Source organism: Conger conger, chromosome 2 (assembly GCF_963514075.1).
Source record: "Conger conger chromosome 2, fConCon1.1, whole genome shotgun sequence".
Lineage (NCBI taxonomy): Eukaryota > Metazoa > Chordata > Actinopteri > Anguilliformes > Congridae > Conger > Conger conger.
In genome coordinates, this window is record NC_083761.1 from 19,202,864 (window position 1) to 19,222,094 (window position 19,231).

Sequence of the window (19,231 nt, forward strand, 5' to 3'; positions counted from 1 at the left end):
TAACCACAGCTCTCTCATAGCCCCTCTCTCTGGTCCCGCTGTGGCCAAAAAGCTCTGCCTGCATTCGCGTGCCAGCAGGCAGGAGGAGAGTGATGAAATGTCACAAGTGCACGGTCCGACCGCGCAGTCGATGGACTGCTAACCAAGCTAATCGGACTAAAGGCTTGCGTACCACTTCATTAAACACGATTCCCTACTGAAAAATCCACATTCCGTATGTGTGTGCACATAAAATATTCTGTCATACTGACACTTACCTGGTTTATAATTTCACTTGCATCTATTGTGAGAGGATCTGAGGATATATTGTGTTCTTTCATTCATGTGAACTTCTGATATCAACAGGACACAATTTATTTTCAGTTAAGTGACATTGTGTTGCAATGCATGTCAAACAAATGCAAGTACAAATGTGTTATTTTTAAACTGCCCTGGTTGATCCAATGTGCTAACTGATAAGCAAAGGCATATCCTTAGTTTGATTCATATTTATATATTTATTTGCAAAACACAATTACTTCTTATGGAGTTAGAAATTCCCACAATGAACCTTCTAAATTGTGTATTGTATGCTTACTTGAATCAAGGCCATTGACTCATTTTAACATGTTGTTATAGTGATAGCTTTTAAAGTTCTGTTATTTATTTGATGTTATATACAGATTGATAGTCATTTTCAGATGTAAAAACTCATAAAGAGTTCTACATAAAGCGAGGTACAGATAATCTCTTAAAGCACTTAACGCAATGACAATACTCAGTTATTACTGCTACCACTGTTGCTAATTATTATATTATCATATTATGATTAGGCGGCACGGATGGTGCAGTGGGTAGCACTGCCGCCTCACAGCAAGGAGGTCCTGGGTTCGAATCCCCGTCGGCCGGGGCCTCTCTGTGCGGAGTTTGCATGTTCTCCCCGTGTCTGCGTGGGTTTCCTCCGGGTACTCCGGTTTCCTCCCACAGTCCAAAGACATGCACGTTAGGCTGATTGGAGAGTCTAAATTGCCCGTAGGTATGAGTGTGTGAGTGAATGGTGTGTGTGCCCTGAGATAGACTGGCGACCTGTCCAGGGTGTATTCCTGCCTTTCGCCCAATGTATGCTGGGATAGGCTCCAGCCCCCCTGCGACCCTGATCAGGATAAGCGGGTTCAGAAAATGGATGGATGGATGGATATTATGATTAGGGAGAATTGATATTATACAGAATTAGAAAAAGGAAAGGGGCTTTTAACAACAGAAACAATAACCACAACAATAATAATCCTAATCATAGTAGTAGTAATACATAATTATTCATTTTCAATAATTGCTGAAAAAATAAATTAATAAATTGGGGCTTTCCAAAACAAACAAAAAGTAATAATTGGATTTAACTTCAAATACAGTACAGTATTTGTGACTTTAGTATATGTGACTTCAACTGATATAATTTGATTTACTAATAATTTTTTGAGTGTATCAGAGCAATGGATTTTGCCATTTACGTAGATGACATTTCCCCTGGGAGTTGCAATGTTTGTGGCGAAACTAACATAATTGGAATTTCAGTATAGATTCCCACTAGAGAAGTGCAACGAGTATTAAAGACGTAGACGTATTAAAGATGTTTTTTTCTTCTTCTCCAATTTGAATATACAACCTCATTTTCTTTTTCTATTTTTCTATAGAACTGTTTTTCCTTGCAAAATGAGCAGGCAAAACTGGTTTAACGCATAAATTAATATGTCCACTTCACAGTGTAATTTCATCTGCATGAATTAAATGAACCCTACTAATGTATGAGTAAACCAATTTTCATCCTATTTTACCCTCAAACGGTAATAATGTATTTGACGTATGTGTACATCACGCATTTCTGGTGACAAAATTGCAGAAAATGTAGTCAATGGACTAGAGTCTGGTTGCGGACACCCAGGTCACTAGGAAATATTTAGTTACATATCAGTAGTCTTCATAAACGTTGTAAATGCAAAATTATAGATATTTTGGGTGTCAGATTAGACGCTTCTGTTTGATTTAGAATATACTACATAGAAATCGTTATTTTATAGCTGTATTCATTGTAGCGTCTGAATAAAAACATATTTTTGATATGGGTGAGTTCCCCCTTGCCATAAAACCTTACCTTTAGTCTTTTTCCTTTTTTGGAAACGTAGCCTAGCTATCGCATTTAGTCTGCTATACAGTACTGCTGTTATTCCTTGAATTTATTAAGCCACAAGCTCAACTATCCCCGTTACAAATCAATGTGCCGAACAGTTTTGCGCAGATTCTCAAACGTGACCTACAACCCCAACATGGTTACGATGAATTAAAGAGGTGTCAAGACACAGCGCTTTTTGGACTATCTCTAACTTGATATTTGTTTTTATTTATTTTTGTTTGACCACATTTCACATGTTCACATTTCAATAATTTTTGATAATTTTTCATATGTAAATCAAACATTTTACGTTTGCGTTTGCAGGTAAAGGTTTGCGCCTTATGTAGGTTATTTCTGAGATTAAGATAAATCAAATGGACAACAGAAACATGCTCCACATGACGCTAAACATTACCTGCACTGAAGGTTTGAGCAGTCACCAGGTGGCACTATTTTGCAATATTTCAACATTGGGAAAATGACGAAACCATGAAATGAGACAGTTTTAGCACTGGGGCATGTTAAATCTGAAAACGTTTTGCAACGGTTTCTGTGTTGTATCGTTCAACTCTCCCAACGATGTGCAACGTTTTACAGCAGGCTTTGAGGTATGTTTGTTCTTGTTTGGTGGTTGTGTCGGGGGTGTATCCCGAATCAATAATGACGTAGGCCTATGCTTTAAAGGCTGGAGAACGAATTTTTGTCGGGGCTGAACGTAGCAAAACGTTTTTTTAATCAGAAACGGTGGTGCGTTGAACATCCTGTTGCAAACCGTGGGCGGACTGACTGACATACTGCGGTTTGCTAGTATGGCGTCTGAGAAGGCCCCTGGTGTCCAGGTATACAGCTATGTCCACACAGCTGTGAGTAGGCATTTAAATTAATCGGAGCCATTGGGAAGATGTTATGTCATTTCTTTGCGTTTTGCAATAATAATAGAATATATCATAATATCCAATAATAGCAATAATAATAATAATAAACAAATACATGTTGTATTTTTTATCTGTCCCAGGGTGTAAGAAATGTTCAGCTTTCTACATATGCCCCTTGTTAAGACAGCATTCCAACCCGAGGTCATTGTGCATCCAGAAATCTTTTCTTTGTGCAAGTAGTCAAGTCTTAGGTCATTCTATAGAGGACAGTAGAACATGAAACATTCATTTTCTTCCAAAACACAAATAAAACGTATTTCTCATTCTGAGGTGCCGTTCCATTGACCTGCTTCTAGTGCCAGTGGTAGAGCACCTGATTTCAGTTGTGCACATGGCATTTGTTGACCTTCTTTGATGTTGAGGGTCATATTGGGTTCTGGTGTGTAACTGTGTTCCATATGAGTGTATGTTCTGAGTTTCACCCACCAATCTGTCATTGCAATTCACATAGTATGGTAATGATTCAAGAATATAAATCTGTCCTCTGGCATCAGAACTACCTAATTCCACAGCTGAATTATTTATAATTTCTGCCAGACCTCAGATGAGTCCCAGCTCATGACACCACAAATTTCTAGATCTGGGTCCTGATTGACATATAACAGTTTTGGTGACAGTGCATCTCCCTGTGAAATAATAGTTTTAATTAGTTTATGCTTCATGTGGGTCATAAGGGGCTTTTAATTGCTTCATTCTGTTTTCCCCCATATTGCAGTTGTTCAGAACCTAACAACTAGAATCTTTATTAAAAGTGCAACGGAATAGCAAGCCCACTTTGGTTTGACATTGGGCCTTTACCGTGTGGTTATTATTTACAAACTACCCTGACATTTGAAGCCTAAACACTCCTCCGGCTCTGCTACCACTGGCCATAAACAACTCCTTCTCTACCTAAGCACACAGGCATCTGATTCCCTGCGAGGTGGCAGTATGACAGATTTACAGCAGTCCCATCTGTTGGCTTTGCAGCAGGGACGGGGGGTAGGGGGAGAGGGAGAGTGAGACAGGGGAAAGAACAACCCACATCCTAAATCTCTCCTTTTAGATCCACACGCTTATACCACTGAGCCATGAACCTTTTAAAATTGATTTTGCCACTAGTAGTCCCACGCTTCGTTGATATGATCAAAACTTTCAGTCAAAATCCATGACGGGAGTTATCGTTGCAAGGCATGTTTAAATCACTCAGGACATGTCACTGAAATTCTAGCCTCTTTTCATGCGATTTATGCCATACTTTAGGTCTCTGTGCCATTGAAGTGAACCTGTTTCATGGAATGTGATTTCAATGTGTCAGTTTATCAGTCTGCATATTTGAATGTTTATGAAAGAAAAATGCTTCTCTTTCTCTGCATGAATACCTTGGAAGCTCAGTGGCTTTAGCTCATTTGAGGATCAATGTGACGTTACACGATGAGCCAAAACATTATGAGCACTCACAGATGAAGCTAATGACGTTCTAATAACTACAGGTTAGGTTGAAGGTCTGGGATATATTAGACAGTTGGTTCTTGTAGTCAACATGTTCTGTTGAGTCCCAAATGCTGTGGAACCCTGGGTCCGGTAATTTTTGTGGACATCAATTTGACACGTGGCATCATTACGGACCCGGTACACCCCTTCATGGCAACGGTATTCCTCCAATGACAGTGGCCTCTTTCAGCAGTGGCCTCTTTCAATACACCCTGCCACACTGCACACATTGTTCTGGAATGGTTTGGACATGATGAGGAGTTCAAGGTCTTGCCCTGGCCTCCAAATTCCCCAGATCCTGATCCAATCGAGCATCTGTGGGATGTGGTGGAACAACAAGTCCGATCCACACGGGTCCACCTCACAACTTACAGGGCTTAAAGGATCTGGCGCTAACGTGTTGGTGCCACATACCACAGGGCACCTTCAGAGGTCCCTGCCTCAGTGGGTCAGAGCTGTTTTGGCTGCACATAGAGGACCAACAGCATATTAGGTGGTCATAATGTTTTGCTGCATCAGTGTATGTACAGTATAAATAAAACATTGCCATACATTTGCAAACACTGTACAATGCCAACACTTGCTGCTTGAAAATGAATCAAAATAGCTACATATGCTTCATATGCACAACATGTAGCTATATGCTCAGTGAGCAATTTAATAGGTAGATGTGTCCACTAGCTTGTTAATGCAAATATTTAATCAGCCAATCATGTGGCAGCAACTAAATTCATACAGGCATGCAGACGTGGTCAAGAGGTTCAGCTGTTGTTCAGACCAAATGTCAGAATGGGGAATAAATGTGATCTAAGTGATGTTGACCGTGGAATGGTTATTGGTGCTAGACAGGGTGCTTTGAGTATCTAAGAAGCTGCTGATCTCCTTGGACTCTAGAGTATGCAGAAAATGCTGCAAAAAAAAAAAAAAAAACATCCAGTGAGCAGCAGTTCTGCAGGCAAAAATGTGTTGTTAAAGAGAGAGGTCAGAGGAGAGGGGCCAGACTGGTCAAAGCTGACAGGAAGGTGACAGTAAAGCAAATAACTATGCTTTACAGCAGTGGTTTGCAGAAGAGCATCTATGAACAGACAACATATCAAACCTCTCAGTGGATAGGCTACAGCAGCAGAAGCACAACAGAAGCACAACAAAACACAACTTTAGAAAAACTATTTTTGTTCTTCTTGATTGCTAATGCAAATGTACTTGGTTGCTATTGCACATACAAACACAACAGCCATAAATACTGAAATAACGGTGATGCTTCATAACAGCATTTAACTCGTGTAAGTGGCCATGACTCACAGAGTAGTGGGCAGGTCTTTTCATTGTTTTAAAGAACAAGTGATCACACATATAGTCATAGACCATAAAATAGATCTTTGCACCAGTGCTGCTAAGTATAGGGAAAACGGTCCATTTTGAAGCTTAAGCTCTACTTAGTGACTTATAAAGTCTGAGAACAGTGCAGACACTCTACAGAAATGGGGTATTAACACACTGACTGTGCTAAGTATTATAGGCACTGCTGTTTACTTCCATAATGCACTTTAATTGACAACCGCAACCACAAACTCTGACTAGCATTCTTTGGTGCTAGGATGCCATTTTGTGTGGCAATACAAAAGCCAGGTACCCACTGTCACTCTAGTGGTTTGTTGCAAATATTAGCAAACATTTTCATACAATTCACTGCATTCATTCCTGCAATAATAAGGCAGCAACAAGAGCTTTCAAATAATCTTCATAACCATCACTTATACAAAATACATGATTTAAAGATTTTGAAGTAGAAGACGAATTTCAGACCACTAGGTGGAGCTGAAAGAATTTCAAACTTGTTCCAATAAACAACAATGCAACTGCCACCTGAGGGCACCAAATAACCTATTGCAAATTTTGAGTTTTCAATATCTTAAAAAAAGAATGTTTAAGTGAGTTCAGCAGGCTAGTATCATCAGGCTTTTCTATTCTGAATATTATGATTGTTTGGAGGGAGCAAATCTTTTAAAGCACTGGAGCATTGACTTCTATAAACGCACAGGAGCATTGACCACCAGTGTCATGAACACTGTAACCATGCTTAGAACCTTTATAGAAAATGTAGTATAAAAGTCAGTAAAGTTATACTAGGTCATGGAAAGAAATGTAGAGACATTTGGTCAGAAAGACTGTGTGGGAGGTAGGTAGGTAAGGAACGTATGTAGGTAATTTTATTCTGGTTGGAAATTGCACATTTTGATGAAGGTGGATCCAAATGTTTTCTCTGCCCATCAACGACTTTGGTAATTTGATTGATAATTGATATATTTGATTAAAATTAACAATGAAAAATTTGCGATTAAATCAAATCCATTTATTTTACATGTCAGATAAGTGAGGGGTTTAACTTGTTTTCGGTATTCAGAGCGCTGAATATTAAATGTGGCAGTTGACCTTTAAAACTGTTTGTTTTGAAATTAAACATATTTCACTTAAAGGGGCAGTTCAGCCAAAAAATGTATTCCAAATTAATAATTGCACATAAAAATAATGAATACATTAAAATATCTCACATTGTTAAGGTCTCATTGTTCAGGATCCCGTGCAGCTCAGAACTGGCCTTTCAAATCAAGACTAATGAGGAGGAGACATGACCTCCTGAAGAAGCCAATCCATCTTCACAAAAATGGGACTACATCTACTTTTCAACAAATCAAACAGGTTGCATTGAACTGCCAAGTAATCACGAGGCACAGAGGGTGAGCTCGTGTTGCTTGGCTGCTGATCAGAACCAGGGGTGTCCAGGACAGCTGGGAGACACCACAATTTATTGCCCCCACCCGCCCACAATTACTGGGGCTGAGCCATGTGCCTCATCGTCACAGGTTTGGACATGAGGCGATACCAGTTGCAGCCGTGAGGGTTGATTGCCTTCTCCGTCGGAAATGGATAGAAATTCAGTTTCTTAGAGGCAATAAAAACTGTTTTTTTTTTTCAACCGTATAAATTCATATCCAGAATCTTCACATGACAAATGAGTGCCGCAGTGAATTCTTATTTGATTAGACAGTTCCTCTTCCTCCTCCTGGCCCCAAGGTCCTCAGTACCTCGATGGTTCAGGTGTCACCCTGAATATTTGGATTATTGTTCCATAGCACAGAGATGAAAAGGACTTGGAACTTGTGCTTCGAAATGTATAAGAGTTCAACATATACATCGTCAGGCAAGATTGTACTTCTGTCAGGAAAGGAAGGCTGAGGATGACAACAGAATCTAACTTGACAGATTTTATTTGATATCTGCAATTTCTGCAATTCACACATCCCACCTAAACTTCAAATATACATTTAATCTCAAGCAATCTGTGATTTACTTGTGGCTCAAATACTGGCTGCAAATACTGGCTGGTGCCCTATTCGATCAACCAATGATCTCAGAAATTAATTTGAGTGTGCTCGTTCGAGGGTGATGACAAGCACCAAGAAAAGTGGCACAGTTTTACCTGTAACTTGCTGACAGTATCTGTCAAACTGATTTCTGAAATGTTATGCCCCCCCCCCCCTCCTTGGGTGACTGGGTATTCATATCCTGTAAGACACAGTGAAGTGCTTAATTTGTAAAAACAACTGTTGCCCTATTAATGTGAGGCAAGCCCAATGGCAAAATAAGTGTTGAGCATCCCCACTTATTCATGTCCAGCATGAAATTCTGGGCCCTGTGCAAACGCAGTATCTGTGAGCTGACTTAAAATGTAAAAGTAAACTTTTTAGTCCAGGCCTTTTGATGTCCTCTCACCCTGCCTTGGGCCCACGATTCCCACAACAGTGAGGCCTCTGTTCATGTCCACTTGCCATGTTCTTTGCATGTGGGCGAACCTTTCAATCTTCAATCTTTATCAGTCAGGCCCCTGTCTATTCCAATGACAGAAATCAATCGATAAAGCAATTTCCTACAAGTACAAAATAAATCACATTTCACAAAATAAAGTTAGCCTCAGTGAATCTTGCTGAACCCACTACGCTGTATTTATGATTTTAAAAATGAACACTTACTTGAATTTACTTTAAATGAGCAGGTTTCTCACAATTTCTCAGAGAGCAGCATGTTAAACCGATGGAATTAAGATGAGGCTGTAAAGGTTTTGGCCTTTCAGAGTGTAATAAATGGGCAGGATTTACAAGGCCCCTTTCGGTGTGTCCTCTCGAGGCTGCGTGACACTCGCGTTGCCAAGCACCTACCCCCCGCCTCATGCAGGCGCTTGGTTCAGGGCAAGCATAGCAGATTACCATCTGTCAGCAGCATCAGCTTGCGAATGCCAATCACACCCTGTCACATGATCTGGATTAAGTGCCTGGGCCGATTTGGGGCGGGGGTATGTTTCTCCGGCCCTTCTCTCCGACATCCCCTTGGTCCACACATGGAAAAGTATGCCTCCTGCTGGGAATCTGGGAAGCGGAGCGCTGGTTCTAAAATGGCTCTTCCTTTCCCACCGCAAAGATGTCTTTTTTGAGATCCATGACACTCCAGACAGATGTTCGCATTTCCTACCTCAAATCACTCTCATCAGGCACACAGTACGTCACTCAGTCCCTGAGACGGGTGGTGCAGAGCTCTCCTGCACAGCCAGTCCACCATTAGTCAAGCCCATCTGGCTGGCTTTATTTGTGATGCGAGTAGAGGGGCCTGGTTGTGGCCCAGCCGTCTCGTCTGTGATGGAGTGAAGGTCATGGCCGACATTTTTTAAAGGGCTTTGCCAAAATGGACTTGAATCCCCATGTCCTGTTCACACAGGATTGAGACATTAGATCCACTTCTGTAATCTGAGAAAGGTTCCTATGTATATTGTTACCTAAGCACAAACTGTTTAAGAGTAATTTGGCAGACCAGAAACATAATTTTCAATCTCATGAACAATTGGGATGAGATACGATGATTTAACGATTTTATTCATCGCAGTTTCAAGTGAGTTGCACTATAGTTGATCATTTTAAAGCATTCCTTCACTAAGAGCCTTTGGCCTTTCATAAGACGAAGTGATCAACAAATGTTGTGATTGAAACAAAAAACAATTCTGTTGTACACCAAATATACAAACAGTATGTTGACTTTGTTAACCTTACACTTTCCACATTTGTCCAAATATCACTGGCTGAGGGATCAGATCATTTTGACTAGTTGTATTTACATAATTGATTTTTAATATTTAAATTGAACTACAGTATTATCTTCACCGGGTTCCATCTGACAGTTGATATCTATCTCGTCCAGCGCTACTCAAATCCACGTCCTGTGGGTTGCAGTATCTACAGACTTTTGCTCCTGCCGTGTGGTACACCACCTCATTTCACTAATTAGCTTATCATCTGAAGGCAGGTAAAATAAACAGTGAAATTAGGTGGTGTAGCGCATGACAGGAGCAAATACCCACAGACACTGCGGCCCACAGGACGTAGAGTTGAGTAGGGTTATCTAAGCCCCTTGCTCTGACAGCATTCATTGCTTTTATTCTTTTCCCAGATGTTCTGTATTGGACTAATCCTGTGGATCACAGAACGGACCCCATGGATTCTGGTGTTTATCAAGACTAGAGGAGACTAATTTTACCTATTTGGTGTAAAGCCTTTGAGATTGATTGGGAAAAGCAATGAAATGTGGTATACATGAAAAATGCCATTCATCAATGATATTAATCTTTTTAGACTCTCAAGGGTTACAGGCCCTGCCCAACACTGCAGCAGCGCTTTGAGGAATGCAGGTCCGTGAAATGCGCCACAGCACTGCATGAAAAGCCTTAGGGATATGCTGTGTCAAAATGTAGACTTTTATTGAAAATGTCCAAAAATGAAATCAATTATTCCTTTCTTAAAGAAAGAAAAAACAGCCATATACTGAAACACAACAGATGGATATTTAATATGTTCAAGACAGTAAAGAAATCATGAAGCCATCCAACTGCAATATTTGCGAGGAAGTAAAATCGCCATTTGCCAAATTATTTCATAACCAATTAAGGATACCCAACAGCTCCGGACAGCTGCGTCCAAAAAAAAAGAAACTAGTGTGAAAAGGAACCGTTTGCCAAAGCTGTTGAAAAATCCCTGCTTTACACATTGCCAATAAGAACCTACAGTATAATTGTATGCTAATGGACCATGACATTAGTAATGGCTCAATGTCATATTTTTCTCAGCGATTTGTTTTTCATGTCTAAATATCTTTTTCAATACAGAGAGTGTAATCTAATTCCAAATTATTAACTCTGTGAAAATAAATACTTTTCTCTTCTGTATTTTCACAAACTTGAAATGACTAAAAAACTTGGATGTCCAAAATAATCAGCCTAAATATTTAATGAGGATAAACATAGTGAGAAATCATATTAATGAACACAGTATTTGTCACCCAGGGTCTTAAGAAGTAAAGGCCACTCTGACATATAATAAGTCTCTGTAGTCATTTAGATCCGTGGAATGAGATTTTGCAATGGGAGTGCCACTGTCACAGGATCACTGCCGTAAATCCTGACATAAATAAACAAATTATGAGCAGGAGATGAAGCCTGCACTAATACAAGCAGCCAGCAGCTTGCTTAGTTGTTGATTTTGTTGTTGTTCCAAGACTTGGCTGTATGTTTGTACACATGAGTTGCTAACACCACCCAGGTTATCTTTCACAAGTGCTAAATAGAGTGCTAAAGTGTCTGTTCCTGTGTAATTTATTGGTTTGGTTTATTATGATTATCATGATCATCATCTTATCATATGTTTATTTTTTTAATTCTTTCATTTTGATGTTATCTTTTGTTTTATTTATTTTTTATTTATCTATTTTTTTATTTTTTATTTACTTATTTTTGGGGTTGGGGGGGGGTGGTCAGACACCACCCAAGGAAGTAAAACCAAAAGTTTATCGGGTTTAAACGCAAACTTATCGACAGTGGCAGCTGAATTCACGGCCACTGTTCACTTGCAAAAAAAAGTTTCCTAATGCCACCTATCATCATGGCACATTAACTGCGGCCCCGGCGATCCCTCTGGGCCAATCAGTTGTAGCAGTGGGTTAATTGACAACAGCCTTTTTTGGTTAGGTTATGACAAGTGGAAGACAAGAGGATATTGTCCAGTTCCCCCATCCATCATTCACATGACATGGCACCTGTGTCTCAGGAGGCAATTAACATGCCTTATTCCGATAAGTCCTCTGCTGTGTAGCAGGAATGATAGTGTGCATACTCTGAGATAGGGAGTCCTAGGAATAAAAACTATGTACAGGGCACAAAATGAGTGAAGCAACTCTTTACAGAATGCTATTACCTTACCATTTATCAAGATGAGCACATAATAGCCTACCTTCGCAACGGCATTTCTAACCAAATTCATAAATTGTACTTGCCACTATATCTTACATTAATACTTGCAACAATAACATTATATCACAGCATTATTAAGTGTGTCATATTGCATGAACACATACATCTCAAGCACTTTGAGCTAGGTCTGATGTATACAAAAGCAAAGTTACAATTAGTAAATATAAGTTTTAACATTTCATTGACATTAAAAATGATATAGCTTATAGTAATATTTTTTTCCAGCTATATTTTCACATACAAATCTGATTGTCTAAATGCCATTGTTGATAATGCAAATAAAATGAAAATATAAATAAACCCTACAATATTAATCTTCATGATTTAGACTCAATGCATGAGTCAATATAAGTTTGTAGCATGAATATTTCTGAGTGCAGCTTATACTGTATATTTACACTGAAGCAATTCAGGTTTAAGTATCCTGCTCAAGGTTACACCACTAAAAAATATGCACTATTATGGTAAATGTGAATTGGTAAATCAGTAACGTTGTATTTTAATGCTTCGTTGACATTACTATGGAATTGCCCCGGCTAAGCTTTCTGCTGAATCAGAGAACCTCCACATGGGGTTTGTATCAGGTTTCATATTTTGTCATGTGACATAAATTCTATTTTACTATTGAGCACCCCAAATGACATTGGTGAGATTCAAAAATGTGGTTTATATTGAGGCAATGATTTCTATAGCCCTACTTCCTTAACTGTTTGCAGTAGTTGCAGTATATAGGCGGATCCCCAGAGTGGTGCCAACCTAGTTATGAAGTCATTATTATTCAGTGTTGTGTGTGAGTGCTGTAGGAGGAACTGAGTCATTCACACCTGAAATCCTGTTATATGATACATTTCACACTGAGCAATATTCCATTTCGCGCATCCTGAGGTTTGAAATTCAAAAACTTCATAAGCCAAAGGCAATACAAAGGTGTTTGAACTGCAACTGGGAAAAAAAATCATTAATAGACCAAACCTCTGTCCTATTTACATTAATTAATTTAAATCTTATTGCCGCTATATGAATAAATCAATAACTGAATAGTTGAATCAGTTGCTTTTAAAAGGTATTTGTCTAGATATAGAGGATCCGTCTTGTGAAAGAGAAGGCTCAAACCTAGGCACCCTAGGTTTTCCCCTTACATCTTAAGTTTTTTCTGCAGTTTAGTAATTTCCTCCAGTTTAGCCATAGCCATCAAACATAATTCTTTCTTGAGATTCGCTTGGTTTCCAGGTGTTGATGTAGAATTTTTGCCAAAATGCAAGGAATTCTTGGCAATCTACTCTGCATTATATCAGCATAAACATTAGTATTGGGTTTCCTCTGTGGGAAATCTGATGAAATAGTAATTATTTTGGCCACCGTAATTTTAGGGTATGCTTCTCCATGGAAGAACTTTCATTTAACTGACAGTCGGGGTGAGGATAATCTCACTCCTGCCTTAACGTCATTAGTTTGGATCTGTCGTTCACAAACACCACTTTTTCTGCCTGCTCTTACTGCAACAAAATAAAAGAAAAACGAGGTCTCCTTTACTCTTTACTCAGCGGCATTATCTGTCTATAACACTGTTGGAAAGACCTGCTTCAAAATTGCCTTTATATGTGCATTCTAGCTTATTATAATGTTTTTATACAGTGTGCTAATCACCTTCTGTAATAAAGTAGACAGCACAATCAAGGAAAAAACATGCACATTCTAAAATTCCTTATTTTTTCCACAATTAATAAAATTGGTTCAAATTTCAATGAAATTATTCCAGCAGAACATCTGGTGTGAAACCCAAATGACTCACAGCTCTCAGAATTATATTTTACACTTCACAAACTACGCATTTTTATTCAATTCAATTATGTTTAGACAAGTTTGTAGTCCTCCCGTCACTGAGATTATTACAATTTGTGGCATGCTTTGTTGTTTATTCCAAACCCAGTACATTACATGAAAGCCTTGAGAAATTCACTTACTGTCAACAAGTAAACAGAATGCCAAATTCTGCGAGTGTTCAGGTCTCATAAGCTGCACCATGTCAGGTGACAGAGATGAAATGCACCATACCAAATCAGACATTGTTGTGGTTTATATAACCCTTCAAACAGTGAATACTAGACTAAACATTGTGCATGTGACCCTAAAAATGTTCAGGCAGCCTGTGATTTCAGGAAGAAACATGATACAAAATAATGCAGGTGTGTTCACATTATACAATTCTGTAAGAGAGCTACAAGTTCTAGATTATTATTTTGTCAAAATAATGGCGTCTACAATTAAATACAATCAACTCATAGTTGCACATCTCAGTAGTGTCTAGCATTCCACCCATCTGTTCAGCCTGATTCTGCATGTATACTTTTACATGTGTACAATGCAACGGCTTTACTCTGCCAAGGAACTGGTAGGCGTGGTGCTCCAGTCAGTGCTTCTAGAATGAAACCTTGACAAATTCCTGTGGCTGTTTGCCCTCAGTAGTTATACAGGGATTTGGTAAAGTATTAATAGCTGCATTGTGTGCATAGAGGCAGAAGCTTTAACTCCTGACTGGATGACCAGAGTGGAAAGCTAAAAACACATGACAAAAGATGGCGCACTGAATATAAATTCCAAATGTTTTTTTCTCCCACTCAAAAATGGCAATTAAACAATGTCCACTGTTCTCATCAAATAGGCTATATATTAATAAAAATGTTGTACACTGACTCTAACTAGATTTGTGAACATTCCCATGCCCAAATATGGGGATGTAGGGCAAGGTTAGAAAACATTACATTCACTAATATTTGTACGCATTTAAAGTGGCTTGTATATTACTTGGAACCAAACCTTGTTGTGTCTTTATGTCCATGGCTGAATTTTGTGCCAGTTTGACATTAGACCTGACCCCATTCTTTATGCAACATCAGACCTGGAGAGACCTGAACTGGGCTGTTTATTTTCGAACAGCAACATATATATTTTTAAAGTGCAAGGGGGCTTGGCCACATCCCTTCCCATGAAGCTGAGTGATCTGCCAACCAGTCTGCTAAAAAAGGTTTCAAGTTTTTCTTTTCAAGTAGTGTTCTCTTGTTTCACTCATTTTCCAATGGGAAGAGAGAAGGAATGTCCAACACACACCCTCATGGTCCACCTGCCCCCTGATACATTTTCTGTACATGCTGTCAGTGCACCAGTGCTTCAGTATGAGAAACTCATGAGAAAAAGTGTTTGCTAAATCAAGGTAATGAGAAATGGGTAACATCAGTACCTTACTAGCCTAGGTAGGCAGATGGGAGATCTGCAAGATAACTTTGCTAGGTTCCACGATCTCCTATGGGGAATTTGTCGACATAAATTAACACTGTTCCACTTTTTCAGTACAGTGTCGTCTAAGTTTAGCGAACTACTTCAAGTTAGTCTACCATTTATCCATTACAAGCTTAGCCTCATAGCTACTACCCTCGTCAAGTCTCCAGCTATTTCTCCCCACCCAATGAAATCAGAGGTGGTGACAGTGCATGGAGGTGGGGAACAATACATTGCTTGTTTATTTAGATTTTTAATTTGTTTACTTTTTTTCAGCCACCCCCCGTTAACTTTTTGGAACAGTTTTGGAATCTTTCATAAGTTACTGCTAGATCACTTCCACTCACATTCACAATGCTATTAGCACTGCTGCAAAAGTTCATGCCCTCCAGCAATACATTCGAATGAGATCCAGTGAACATTTTACAGAACAACTTTACAGTCCACCCATCACTCACTGTAGCAGGGAGTTTTCACTGATTGGAAGAGAGGGGTATCACTCACAAATGACTAATAGCCTCTGAGTGCCTGGCCTGTTTTTGGGAGGAACTAATGCTGCAGTAAACTGAGGAACCCTGTCTGACATTATCTCAACCTAACCCCTGCAGGGAGAAGGCTAATTGTGTTCCTCTGTTGTGGTCTCTTGGTCGTATCAGCTGATGACATAGCCGAGTGTCTTAAACAAAGGAGAGACTGAGGATCCCTGTTTTTATGAATATATAATTACATTTCTATATGTACATATAAGTCTAAGCAATGTTCCATATAATGCACCACATACCATCATACCAGCACAACAAAAACATGTACATGTAAACTTTATTGAGCAAAACTTAATCAAGTTTTTGTCATGACCAAAAAATACCTGTTGTTTATTAAACCGTTGCAATCATAATTCCTCTTTTTTTGCTGCTGCAAATCTTTGTTTTCAAAACTTTTATGGTCACATCATATATATGTGTTCTTTTGTCAGGTTTGGTTTTTGAAACCGTTCTGACAAAAATGCGTCCAAAGCAAAGTTCTATTCTATTTGTCAAGCTTTAAAAAATAATTTAACTGCACCCAGAGAAATGCACCACAGATAACAGAACAATGTCACAGATAAAAGATATTCTAAAGCTAGTTCCTGACCTCTTGTGTCTGAATGCTTCCTATCCAAGATAACATGTCTTTAAGTAGCATTTCATATCTGGCAACCAGATTGGTTGTGTCTGGACAAGTATATCACATGACCAGACAGGCCCATTGAAAGCCTCATGGTCTTATCACATCAGAGTTATGAGCTTGCTTGGCATTGCATATATGTTTGAATAGAAAACTCTGAGCCTCCACTGATGAATGGATCAACAAATGGATGGACCATGTAGGTGTTAAAGTGAAATGTGCATGCGGCTTAAAGGAACATCCACTAATGCAATGCAAGCTATCAATCTGGTCTTATTTACTTTAACAGCAAGATAATTGATGTTAGTCGCTTTGCACCAGTAGAGTATCATTGCCATTATGAATCCATCTTCAACAGCCTTATAAGTAAGTCCAAAGGACTGCCATCATCTCTGTGGGTCTTGTTAGCCTGAGATATGAATACAGGTCACATGCCAGTCAGGGTCTATAGATAGCTAGCCCCTTGTGTGTGAGGGAGTGCCCAGCTCACACGTTACTTGCCATCATAGTTCTAGAATTAGAATCTTAATATAAAGATGATTTTAGGTGTTCTGAATTTTCCTGAACTTTTAAATAGCATCAAATTTGCTTTGTAATTGGAGGGCGACATGGCTCAGGCAGTAAGAGCAGTCGTCTGGCAGTCGGCGGGTTGCCGGTTCGATCCCTCGCCCGGGCTGTGTCGAAGTGTCCCTGAGCAAGACACCTAACCCCCAAGTGCTCCTGACGAGCTGGTTGGTGCCTTGCATGGCAGCCAATCGCCGTTGGTGTGTGAGTGTGTGTATGGATGGGTGAATGAGAAGCATCAATTGTACAGCGCTTTGGATAAAGGCGCTATATAAATGCCAACCATTTACCATTTAAATAGAGCTGACTCCAGCATGTAACATTGAGCTTTAATTGACTTAATAATTTTCATTTTCATGTCATTTTCATCTGAAAATTAGAGTGAATCGTACTGTAAGTTTTTTTTGTGAATCTCAATGGGAAACCAATTCATTGTGCCCTAGCTTTCTTTTCCTAATTACTGTACAGAAAAAAAAATGTATGTAAAACAAATAAGATACAATGAAATTAATATAAATAGAATAGTAATTATTGTAATTATTTTTCTTAACGTATTTATTGTTCAGGAGTTTCCTGATATGAATAATGTGAATAAGGTGAAAATATGTATATACTATGTAAAGAAAATATATATTTGATCCAATAAAGCATATTTAATGCACAAAAATATGAATGCAGGTGTTTGAATCCACCATGATAGTTTAACTATTTCAATGTATACTTTGTATTCATTTGGTGGCTGAATTTACAGCAGACTAATTACTGTAATACAGAATAGTTTGCAACTACTTTATTAGTGTAATTCGCTATTCATCGATAACAAGAGTAATTTTCATGTATTCACATTATTACTAGTATTTTGGTTCATTTACAAAATAATGTACTGTATGATTTCTTTCTTTCTTTGTTAAATTAAATGATTTTAAATTTACAATTGGAAAATAAAAACTATAACTGGCAAATTAATCAGAAGATAATATAATTTTGACTTGATTTCATATATTTAACAGAATTGATCATTCTGTTATTACAAGTTCCCATGAATGGACGTGTCATTAACATAATTAACATCGTGGTATAAAACATTGATATAAATAAAAAAGACAACATATATAAAAATTAATAGAATTTAATGTTATTATTCATCCAAATGGAGGTGGACAGTGCAATTACACTAAACCACAACTGACCTGCATTATTTAACTAAATAACATTATCACAAAGCATTTGAAAGAAGAAATAGCTTAAACAGGTTACTTACTGATAAGTGTAATTACCTTTGAACAGCTTATTCATTATTCCATTAACTGAGAAACATGTAACACTGGCTTGTGTTGGAAGCACATTCCTGTACTCAGCATGCTGTTTCCATGTTTTGCAAAGCTTCAGAGCAAGAAGGCTGCTAACCATGTGCCAGGTCTAAGCAGGGGGTATATCACTTCTCTCTTCTTCTCACACACATACACACATACGTATGCACACACACGCATACACACACACATCCTTTTGCTTTCCTTTGTGTGCATGCTTCCAGAATGGTTTAATGACTTCACCCTGAGGAAGAGTAGTTATTGATAGTGGGAGGTAGAGCTGGGTGACCTGCTTTGGCACAGAATTTTTATACTGTTTTATTCTTTAACTTGTGGTTTGCACATGAATTCCTTCAAGCTTGGGACTGTACAGTGTACATCAGTGTACATGGATTTGATTTTATATGCAATCACCAGCCAATGACATCTCAGACATTCAGCAACAATAAAGTTCAGATTAGAAAATACTCCTCATGAATGTGGCCTGCCTTTAATATGACATTTTAACGAGTCTCTTAATGTGGCTCTTCCCTCTGCCAGCTCAGATACTCCAGTACGTACTGTTTTAATGTTTAACATCTTACTTATATTTCATGTGACTTTTCAACAGGGTTGTGGGAAATTTCCGTTGTGTTTTATGTATGGATATCATGCACATTGCAAACTGTTCAGCTTTCACATTTATTGACACTAATGAGACTATTTCAGATGTATTCATTGATTCATTAGCAATAGCAACACATTTATCATGCTTGACTATCAAATTTCTCCATCAAATTAATTAAGTGTTAACTGCAAATAAAGATTCAAATGTTCTTGTATTTGTAGGCTGCATCCAACCAGAAATGTTTGCTTAGTTTTAGTTCTGTGTCTACCAGTCCACATTGTGCTTTAAATTAATATGAATAGAAGTAGGCAAAAATATGTGTTTATATGTGATTATTTTTGATGATACAATTGTGTATCATCATCAAATCTGTCATATCCATCATATTGGCATGTGGCTACAGTTACA

The 19,231-nt window shown here is 38.5% G+C and overlaps 1 protein-coding gene across 2 annotated transcripts in view; it reads right to left on the reverse strand.

Moving 5' to 3' along the window:
* Positions 1-19,231, reverse strand: part of LOC133122682 (RNA-binding protein 20-like) — a 46,403-nt gene that overhangs the window by 21,692 nt on the left and 5,480 nt on the right. The gene's annotated exons all lie outside the window — the stretch shown is intronic.